The sequence below is a fragment of the Berghia stephanieae genome, chromosome 12, assembly GCF_034508935.2.
Source record: "Berghia stephanieae isolate SIO BIC M18660-M18661 chromosome 12, UCSD_Bste_1.3, whole genome shotgun sequence".
NCBI lineage: Eukaryota > Metazoa > Mollusca > Gastropoda > Nudibranchia > Aeolidiidae > Berghia > Berghia stephanieae.
The window spans coordinates 30,323,475-30,335,538 of NC_088371.1; the positions used below are offsets into that span (position 1 = coordinate 30,323,475).

General features: G+C 36.4%; 1 protein-coding gene across 1 annotated transcript in view; it reads right to left on the minus strand.

Moving 5' to 3' along the window:
- LOC144958104 (uncharacterized) overlaps nt 1-5,653 on the minus strand; it is a 179,867-nt gene extending 174,214 nt beyond the window's left edge. The window contains exon 1 of the mRNA XM_078889760.1: nt 5,065-5,653. The gene's annotated coding sequence lies outside the window, so the exon portion shown is untranslated. The remainder of the gene's footprint in view (nt 1-5,064) is intronic.
- Nucleotides 5,654-12,064: the final 6,411 nt, after the last annotated feature.

A 12,064-nucleotide genomic window follows, 5' to 3' on the forward strand; every position in this document is an offset into this window, starting at 1 on the left:
AAAACAATCAATTTCGACACTGTAAAAAGTTGTCAGTTTGGCGTTTTTACTCAAATCATTGCATTTGAAATAATGCATTCACTTAATTACTTTAAGGATTTCAGATCAACACTTAAGTTTTCAACAGTTTTCATCTATTTATGACATCAAGTTGTTGTTTTTCAAAAACTTCCTGTCCCATCATTGTTTATGTCTATTTACCTTATCTACGCCATTCACACTACGCATCTCTCATTCGTCCTTAGTGTCTTATTCGTCGTGTTTTGTTGATAAAGGGGAAATCAGAAACGTCCACAGTATGTCATCGTCTATTAAATTGACGCTTACAATTCAACACTTATCGTTATTTTTTCCTTCGAGCTTCAAGCAGCAACATTTTCATTAATCAACCAGCAGAGCCAACGAAGTGCATAAATAAAAACGGTGCGTTTTTGTACACCTCCAGTGGAGGTGCACAGGTCCTGACATTCCATGTCCCAATTTTGGTTTTGTCACATTTGTTAAATTTATTTCGCCTAGTAACTGGCTGACGATTCGGTGTGACCTGACGAACATCACGCTCCCAACCGAGCGAGGCAGCAGTCTTCCGTGAAAACATGCTCCCCTTTACGCTGTCACCGTTTAACTTTTTGGACTTATTCATGCAGTTAACTCGGCAAAGTTACAAGAATGGTTTGCATTGCCTATTCTTGTCGCCCTCTGCAGTTGGCCAGCTTGACCTGTTACCGTTCGACACCACGAGGAGGTTGCAGTAGGGCTTGATGATGATCTATCTTTGCAGACTTGGCATCATCCATTTGTCGAACATATATATATATATATATATATATATATATATATATATATATATATATATATATATATATATATATATATATATATATATATATATATATATATATATATTATTGTTTAAAAAATGATTTTATTTTATGGATTTTTTTTTTTTTTTTTTTTTTTTTTTTCAAAAAGGAAAACTAAACAACATTCTGAAAGAAATGAAACGGCTCCAAATAAATATTCTTGGCCTGGCAGAGATGAGATGGAAAGAGCAGGGAACCATGTCAAAACAAGAAAACAACATGACATATAAGATCATATGGAGTGGTGGAACCTCTTTCCAAAAAGGAGTAGGGATGATCTTAGACCAAAAATCAACCAAATTTTACAAAGGGCACGTAGCAATCTCAGACAGAGTTTTGCTGGTTAAGCTAAGAGGACCTGTAGTTGACACCAATATTATTCAAGTTTATGCACCAACAGAAGAGGCGACAGATGCAGATATGACAGAGTTTTACCATTCACTAGACAAAGCAAAACGAATGTGTAAATCACAAGAAGTCCTTATGGTAATGGGGGACCTAAATGCTAAGATTGGCAGAGGCAGAGATGGTGACATAATCGGACCACATGGACTCGGAGACAGAAATGAACGAGGAAACATCTGGGCAGATTGGTGTAGAACAAATAAATTAATGATTTCAAACACCTGGTTTCAACAACACCCAAGAAGAACCTGGACATGGCAATCACCAGGGGACAGAGCAAGGAACCAGATAGACTTTATAGCAGTATCATCAAGATTCAGAAATGGCATATTAAATTGCAAAACCTACCCAGGCGCCGATGTAGACAGTGACCATGTCCCAGTTGTTTGTACAATAAGGATAAAGTTTAAAGCTATTCAGAGAACAGCTGGTAGAATAAAGAGGGATTACAGGTTATGCAAAGACAATGGCATACAAACAAAAATGAGAGAAGAATTTGAAAATGCACTCATGATACAAAGCCAAAGTGAACCTGATAATGAAAAATGTGAAAAACAATTTGATATATTCCAAAAGTGTGTCAAAGCAACTGCAGAAAAGCATTTACCAATAGCTCAAATAAACAGCAAAAAGGAATGGATGACAAATGAAATTCTAAACCTATTTGAAGAAAGACGAAAATGCAACAGAGGGTCTGCAGAATACCAAACATTGAACAACCACATTAAATCCAAATGCATCGAGGCACACGAGAACTATCTAGACTGGAAATGCTGCGAAATCGAAAGAGAATACAAACCCAACCCCCAACAAGCTCACCAAAGAATAAAAGAACTATCAGGGAAAAGGAAAAGCAAAGCAGCAGGAAGTTGTATCCAAAACAAACAAGGGGAACTGCTATTTGAAGAACAACATATAGAAAGCCGATGGGTAGAATACATAGGCGAACTGTACAATGATCCAAATAGAAATGAACCCCCACTGAAATTCAAAGAACCATTAAGCGGACCAAACATCACCAAAAGTGAAATTGAACATGCCATGGAACGAATGAGGGATGGTAAAGCAACAGGCCCTGATGAAATATCTGTAGAGGTATTAAAAAGCCTAGGAGATCTAGCAATTGATGAACTTCACATATTATTCAACAATATATACAATACTGGGAAAATTCCAGAAGATCTCTGTAACTCTATTTTCATAGCAATACCAAAGAAAGCAGGTGCAGTCAGATGCGAAAATTTTAGAACTATAAGTTTAATAAGCCACATCAACAAAATACTGTTGCGTATAATTATCAACAGGCTAAGGAATAAGATTAACCCCGAAATCGCAGAAGAACAATATGGATTCCAACCTGACAGAGGGACAAGGAACGCAATATACCTCCTCCGTGTTTTAAGTGAAAGAGCTATACAGGTTCAGACCCCACTATACCTCTGTTTTGTCGACTACAAAAAAGCTTTTGATAGAGTACGCCACGAAGAAATACTAAAACAACTGCACTCCATTGGCGCTGATGAGAAAGACCTCAGACTCATGCAAACATTATACTACACCCAGCAGGCATCTATCAAAATCGGAAACTCTACAGGAAATTCCATTCCTATTAAGAAAGGAGTCCGTCAAGGGTGTGTTGCCTCACCAGATCTGTTTAATCTATACCAAGAAACAATCATGAGGGGCATAAATAATATGGAGGGAATAAAAGTGGGAGGTCACAACATAAATAATATAAGATACGCAGACGATACGGTACTCATTGCAACATCAGAAATCCAACTTCAAAAGATTGTTGACAAAGTGGTAGTAGATAGTGAAGCCAAGGGAATGGAAGTGAATATCACCAAAACGGAATGCATGGTAATACAGAAAAAACCCGAAAACAACAACACCTGCAATATAACGATTCACGGCGAGCAACTTACCAACGTAGAAAGTTTTAAATACCTAGGTTCAATAGTGACAACAGATGGAAGATGTAACCGAGACATACGAGCAAGAATAACTCAAGCCAAACAGGCCTTCATGGACCTGGGAAACATTTTGAAAAACAAACAGATGTCGTTCGGGATTAGATTCCGAGTCTTGAAGTGCTACGTGTGGCCAATCTTGTTATACGGATGCGAAAGCTGGACTACAAATGCAGAAACACAAAAGAACATTGAAGCTTTTGAAATGTGGTGCTTGAGAAGGATGCAGAGAATATCGTATACTGCACACAAAACGAACAAGAAGTGCTAAAACAAACATACCAACAAAGGAAACTAATGCCCTTAATAGTGGATCGACAACTATCCTTTTTCGGACACATAGTAAGGAAAGATAAGAATGAATACCTGGCAAGTTGTGGAAAAATACCTGGTAAACGCGCCCGGGGGAGACAAAGAAAAACACTCATAGACCAACTGAAGGGCTTCACCAGCCTAACAATCCAAGAGCTGTTTGAAAAGGCAAGAGACAGGGAGGAATGGAGAGAGATAATTCATGCAGTATCCGAAGCCTGGACCAGGCATGGAACCTAGAAGAAGAAGAAGAAGTGGAGGTGCATATAAACGGTGCCAAACGCCATCAAACATGATCACTAGAGTACTGTACTGTAAGGTAAGTTCTCGATATCAGGATCGTCTTTCAACTCTGCTCACGTCTGCTACTTCAGGTTTATTTTCGCAGTTGATTTTCTTACCACAACCTGTTTTCACACACGGACAACTGTTTGTTGCTGTGTCACAGGTCAGAGGCTATAGCGGCTTACACTCCGTGTTGGGGCACACAGAAAAATCAACAGAGAATGTGCCAAGTTACACAGACAACGTTTTTACCAATCTGCCCTCATTAAATGATGGTGGGTGCAATATTGAATGAAATTCGTTCTTTTCCCGCGAAATTGCGGCCTTTTTACTAGTATATATTTAAAAAAAACACACAGATACAAATACACACACACACAAACACACACACACACACACACATATATATATATATATATATATATATATATATATATATATATATATATATATATTATGAAAAACAGGAATATTAACATGAAAACAAAAATCAAAGTCCTGGATTGCTATGTACTGTTTGTGCTGCTATATGGTTGTGAGAGCTGGACCATAAACAAGACCATGGTTAAAAGACTGGAGGCAGTGGAAATGTGGTTTTACAGAAGAATGATGAGGGTGTCATGGGTGGAAAGGAAAAGAAATGAAGAAATATTAGAAATGGCAAACAGAAAAAGATCACTGATAACAAAAATCATCAAACGCCAAATGGAATTTTTAGGACACATTATCCACCACCCTGGTTTGGAAGTACTCGCCTTGACTGGAAAGATGAATGGAAAAAGAATAAGAGGAAGACAAAGAATAACTTATTTGAAAGGGATAAGAACTTGGACAGATGAAGCTGAGAAAGGTGGCGCTGCTTTAATAGAATTGGCAAGAGATAGATCAGCTTGGCGGAAGATGACCTCCGACGTCTGCTTCAGATATGGAACTACATGATGATGATGATGATGATGATTATATATATATATATATATATATATATATATATATATATATATATATTATATATATATATATATATATATATATATATATATAAGTGTTTATAATCGTCTCTTTTAACCAGTTATTGCGCTTTCTCGACCACATGACGGAAGGCGATGATTCTCACCCTGTACTATAACCGTCCCTTTGAGACGTTTCTAATCAGGGGAAATCAGTAGGAACGAACAAAGGGTAAATAATCAAAAATCAAGTTTACACAAAAATGAGAAAATACTGACCGTCGCATGCGTAGTAAAGAATGCCAATGATTTATCTACATCCGATCAAGAATAAACGGAGAGGTATCCAGGTTTGTTGCTTTTTTAAAAAAAAATGAAGAAAGCTCCATGGTTTTTGTGATTATTGAATGTCATTTCAGTAGCCTTTTGTCATCTCTTGTTGTCAAGAAGAGGTGACGATTTAGAGCATATTTAGGGTTTCCTGTGCTAAAAAGCATCACTGTTCGGGTCACATCGATAATAAAATTCTTTGTGTTCTGTAACAGACAATGATATTCCTTTAGAAATTGTATCCTCGATGGGCTTAAACAATGCACACAGCATAGGTCTCCGCTCATTACTTTACACAATCATAACGTTTCGATCACAGAATTTTCTTCTTCAATATAAACATGCTGGTACAATTTTCCTTTCTTAAAATCATCAACACGAACGATAAAACTCTGTATGTTAACCCATAGTTTATTTAAATTATCTTTACATACACACACAATCTTAAGGCAATACTAACACAAATCATAATAGTTTTTTTTTTTTCATTTCCTGTTCACATCAAGTGGGCAATGATAAAAACAATCTTCGAAATACTGAAATGTTTTTATCTTTTAACCATTTGACATGACATGAGCTGTTACATGTATTATCTTATCGCAGCTGTTGTTATTGAACTGGCAGTAATTTGACAACCAATCACATACCCAAAGACCCCACCAGCTAGAATTCATACCATTTTTAGTTGTATAAAAACAACTTATTTTGAATAAAAAGTAATATATTGCCAAACTTTAAACATTTTAAAAATGAAATTGTAAAAGTTAAATTCTATGTATAGAATGTACAGTCATATCTACTTATTATTTTCTGATTTAATTTACAGGATTTTCTGAATCACAAAGGTAAGTAGACTTAGAAGTTTTGACTGGGGTTTTGTTTTTTAAATGTTTTTTGTTGTTTTGTTTGTTGTTGTTTTTTCTTTTCTTTTTTCTTTGGTTTCTGATGAGGCTACCTGATTCTCAAAGGTAGAATCCTTTATATTGTGAGTCAGGAATTCTGGTCAAGTTGAAAATAGGGCATCAGATGATCCGTCTAAATGTACCAGCAGGGAAGAAAAGTGTGATGTAAACAAACTGCTTCCCCTATCATTGGAAGTGTAAAACCACTCTTCTAGAAGACTGGACATATACCTTGTGTAATTAATATTCTGGTGTCAGAGTAATGGCATCTTATTCTCTAGTCTGGTCGTCAATAAAGATCATTATCTCGCTCTTTTACTTCCCGTAATCCAGAGAATCGGCCAATACATCCTGCCACTGAAAAAAACTTATGCCACCTTTATAATATAACCTATTCATTATTAGTAGTCCGAAGTACTGGTTGCATACACACTCACAAGGATTTAGGCATCAAAGAGTGGCGATGTCAGTGAGTAGTTTGATGTCACGATTTTTCTTCCCGATTCTATTCGTAACTTACAGACAAACTAAGGTGTCATTATAATTCCATACCGGACAGGCAGAATTATTTGAAAACGACCTTAATCATCTCCTTACCAACTACAGGAAAATCGTCACATTCGTTACGATCCAACCGGCATTTTTATCATTCAGATTTTTAATTTTTTTTGTAAATCACACAATTTAAAGAAAATTGTTTTATTTCAGCTATAAAAACGTGACACTGTGTTGTAGAGTTCATTTTGCTGATCAATTTTATGCCTCGAGTGTATTTGTTGCATTTATATTTGAGTAAGAAGGAACTATTTTTGTGTTGAGTGGGTGTGAAATTTTGAGGAAAATAAAAATTGCTGGTAAAGAACGGGTTAAGTCAATACGACACCCTATAAGCTTAACCCATTGATTGAAAGGAATGTACATCTTATGAAGGAATGTATCTCAATGTAAACTTGTCCCTTTCAATCGGGCGTTTGGTATTAAGTTAACAACCAAATTTAAGAAAAACCCAAAATGCAAACTACATACTGACATGGTCGGTGGTGTGTAATAAGATAAATAGGACACATAAAATTTATATTCAGTTTGTTATATCAGTCTCAGTGTGTGATATATTCTTATTCTATATAACATATTAGTCATTATTACTTGATCAGCTGTAAAGATAAAACATTTTGTCTAAGCCCAGTTTGCACAAAACTCATACTGCTCGTGGCACGATGACAGGAAATCCCACGCTTTAAATGCCAGAATTTTAACCTACTACATTCAATAAAGGTTGACTTCTATTTCTGATTTTTAAAAAATAAATTTGTTCCTTTGTATCATTTTTTTTCAAAGTTCTAATTCAACCAAACTTTGCTTTAAAACACAATGATAAGGAAATATGTTTTCCAATGTGTGTTTCTTATCAGTATAGCAAACAGTCCATGGAGTTGTTTATTTTAATCTCATATGGCCTTCTTGTTCCAGGACTCAAAACTTTAGATTGAGCATATCAATTTATAACAAACCGTTTTTGATAAAGGATCAGTCTTGCATTAATTTTATCCCGTTCTTTGGAACATGGAAGGTTGATTCCATGAATAGGTCTCTTACCCTGTCAATTTCTGTGCGGTTATGTGCTCAGTGGTATTACACTCGCTTTCGGATCGAAAGGTCCGGGATTCGAGCCTTGGATAAGATTCTTTACTCGCATTCTCTCACCGTACTCGGGTGTAAAATGAGTACCTGGCCGTCCGAAAAAACTTGTAATACCGCCCAACAGGCGTCATGTCTCGTCCTAAATTTTAAGTGTTGCTGTTGGCCAGTGAGCCCTTGTAAAGCGTTTTGAGCACGTTTGGTGGATATAAAAGCTCACTTTTTATCCAAATATTCTTCCTGCCTTTATATCACTCTTGAAGATAATTTCATTTTTAAAATGTAATTTATTTCTCATTATCTTTTTCTTAATGTTTCCATTTCCTGAAAAAGGCCATACATCGTTTATTTTTTTTTATAATTGAGGGAGTAATGGGTGTTGGCAAGTGGTAATTGCGTATACCACTATATTTTCCTTTCCTGTTTGACTGGCTAACTTATGCACCTGAATAAAAACTTCCGTCAAGAGGAAAAAAATGAAATACTATATCTTATATTATACTGGGGACCGAAAAAAAAAACAACAACCCAGGAGTATGCATATCAGTTGAACGAAAAACGCATATTTCTACCAGTAAACAGAACAGTATAGGATATTAAATTGTCTTGGTTCTCGTGAAATTTCAGCATAAATAATGAAGGAAATATTACACGCTATGTTTTTAAGATGACGACTCCAATCGCAGAATGGCCAAAGCTGGTGTTCTCTTTTTGTTTACCAATGGTAGAAAAACCTCCAGATTTATCACGAAATAACTAAAACATATGGTCAAAGCCCCATGTCTTTATGTAGTTTTAATCTGTTCAAAGACGGCCGTTAAGGAAGAAATAGGTACGAGGCATAAGACGAAAATTTTGGTTTTCAAAGCTTGGCGAGCATTCTTTCAGTTGGGTATCTACGAGTATTTATACTGTTATCACGCTGGCAAACATGCATTGAATTGTGCAGTGGCTTCGCTAAAAATAGCAAAATAGGGAATGAGATTAGCGGAAGAGTAGCGTCTCTTGATTGGACGTCACCCATAGTCTGTGACGTCACCGGCGGAAAAGTTATTAGAGAGAGAACGTCATGTTGGTTGTGCGCATGTTGACTCTTTATCATAGGTGAGATTCTAGTGGATGTATTTAAAAGATGTAAAGTTATTACATAATTCCGATTTCGGTTTGGGCATCCATTTTCCCTCTCAGACAAAAAAAAACCCAAAAAAACAATAACAAAAAAACTCACATTCACAAATTTTCAAAGTAAAGAGAAGTTGACTCTAGTCACAGCCTGTGTGCTTTTGTTGCTTAGTTGTATGACTCGGGACAAAGTTGAGGCTTTGTAAAAAAAAAAGAAAAAATTAGGACAAAAATCCAAAGCGAGAGTCCTTTGCTTACATCTTATCATAATATGCTCTATTGTAAAATGAGTACCTGGCTAGAGTTATTTATAGACCAAAAGTATCGTCATTTTACTTAAAAGGCATCATGTCGTTAAATTTTGTTGTTGGCTTGGGATAATCTGTAAAGGGGTTTTGCACATGTGAAAAAACAGGTCTTATTCAAGAATAAATTTTATATGGTTTTGGAGGAACCCTGATGTTACTATAGTGTAATCTATGGAGGTTCACATCGTTCCGTCCAGCTCATATTAAATTTAGTCAACGAGCACAAGATTACTGGAAATCTAAAAATTATAACAGTAATTTGCAAAACTTTAAAAAAAAAATTAAAGGTAATTCTATCACTAGTTGACTCAAATGGTTATTGAGAATATCTGCTAGGGATAATGTGATCGGTCCCTAGTCTTGGGAATCAGCATCTCGCATCCCCCATGGATCGCCTAACTTGTCATTGGTGCTTGAGGCATTTCGGGGGCAAAGAAGTAATTCAGGTTGACGTCACTAGACCATCCTGAATATCGGGCCTATAAAAAAATATTAAAAATTGAGCTCTATATTGCGCAATATCCACTAAATGTGCTCAAAGCGCTTTACAAGGGGTCCCTGGTCAACAGTAACATTTAACATGCAGGACGTGACATGACGCATGGTTAGGCGATTATACAATTTTTCGGACAAAGACAACGCTGTTTAACGGCCAGGTACTCGTTTTACACCTGAGTACGGAGAGAGAATGTGAGTCAAGAGCCTTTTCCAAAGATTCAACTATGCGCCGAGCGCGAGGCTCGAACCCAGGACCTTCCGATCGGAAAGCGAGTGTCATACGACAAGACCACATAGCCGCAGGCGCCTTGAACGGCCCGCCCTGTTATGTGACTAATCGGCCACGAAAAGGACATCTAGTACAAGTCGCAACTGAGCTTCAATAAAAGTGTCCTGATCAAATTTTCTAATTGAAAAATAATCAGGTCACACTCATTATACTGCAACCAGGATACAACCTCCAAAAACACCTCATGTACAAGAATTTCTAAATATTAGACCCGTGTGATTTTGGTGAATGTAACGAAGCGTCCACCACATTATACTCCAAACCTGCTCAGAGTATGCAACAGTAAGTGAGGATTTTTGGCCTGGTACCACACCTCTGCAGAATAAACTCTATCTGCCCTTGATTGACAGATCATGGTGTAAAAAGCTGGAAAGTGGGATGTATATGTGCAGCTATGTGGTCTTGTGGTATGACACTCGGTTTCGGATCGGAAGGTCCTGGGTTCGAGCCTCGCTCGGCGCATAGTTGAGTCCTTTACTCAAAGTCTCTCAGGTGTATAATGAGTACCTGACTGTTAACAGCGTTGTCTCTGTCCGAAAAAAAATGTAATATTTCCTGACAGGCCTCATGTCTCGTTCTACTTGTTACGTGTTGCTGTTGGTCAGGGACCCCTTGTAAAGCGCTTTGAGCACGTTTAGTGGATATTACGCTATATAAAAGCTCTTTTTTTAAAAAAATTCAATTACACTCCAGACCTGCTCAGAGTATGCCATAGCAAGAAAGGATGTTTGGTCTGGTACCACACCTCTGCAGACTAAAACTGTATTGGCCCTTGATTGACAGATGGTCTAAAAGCTGGAAAGTGGGATAGGAATGAAAGACCTCTTGGTAGACTCCGACAAGGTGTGACTGCCGAGTAAGTAATTAAGTAAGAAAAATAACATCTCAAACACAAAAACGTGAAGTCTTTCTAATGCGGATCTCCACAATCTGAATGTCTCTATATAGGTGCGTGAAAATGGATCTGGCAACATGGTGGCTCTCTCTCTCTCTCTCTCTCTCTCTCTCTCTCTCTCTCTCTCTCTCTCTCTTTCTTTCTTTCTTTCTTATAGTAGTGTGGAGCCCGGGATGGGCGTGGTCATTCGGGCACTGGGTTGTATCACTATTAGTCACATATCCGGGCGGGACTGTCAAGGCTCCTGCGTATCGGCCGACATTCTTGAAAGGGAGAATAACTCGTATTGGTTACAGGTTAGTCACAGTTAACAGTACAGTGGTGCTTATGACACACTTGGGTCATTCCATTGTCCACAGATAAAAGAAGAAAAAAAACAAACAAACAAACAAATGAATCACACAAAGAAGAAACAGTAAACAAACAGACAAATAAAGCAATCACAGAAAGAAGAAACAGTAAACGAACAGACAAATAAAGCAATCACAGAAAGAAGAAACAGTAAACAAACAGACAAATAAAGCAATCACAGAAAGAAGAAACAGTAAACAAACAGGCATTTATAAAGCAATCACAGAAAGAAGAAACAGTAAACAAACAGACAAATAAAGCAATCACAGAAAGAAGAAACTAAACAAACGAACAGACAAAGGTTTAACACGTTAGAGCTCAAAAATAAAAAAAAAAAAAAGAAAAAGAAAGAAAGAAGAAATACAATAATGAAAACAAGAAAAATTAAAACATTGAGATTTTTGTGTCTAACACCAAGCTTTATTTTGATACGGAGTACATACACACACGCACACACACGCGCGCGCACACACACACACACACATCTTATCTACGGTGACACTCTCTAAATGGCTCAAAGTAGTAGAACCCCTTTAAATGATTCCAAGAGTGTAAAGCCAAATATATGCCTTGTCTGTCATTTCCAAAGACAAAAGCCCTTATAGACACGATCAAACTCCTTCATTGGCATTGGTGGTGCTATCTGGGATGTCTGATTCTAGGTGCCTTCAATCGGATTGGCTCTAAACTTTGGCAATTTTGGTTTAAAGTAATGTGGCTTTTGATGGAGATGTCAGTCCTTTATTATTATTATTATTATTATTATTATTATTATTATTATATTATTATTATTTATTATTATTATTATTATTATTATTATTATTATTATTATTATTATTATTATTATTATTATTATTATTATTATTATTATTATTATTATTATTATTATTATTATTATTATTATTATTATTATTATTATTATTATTATTATTATTATTATTATTGT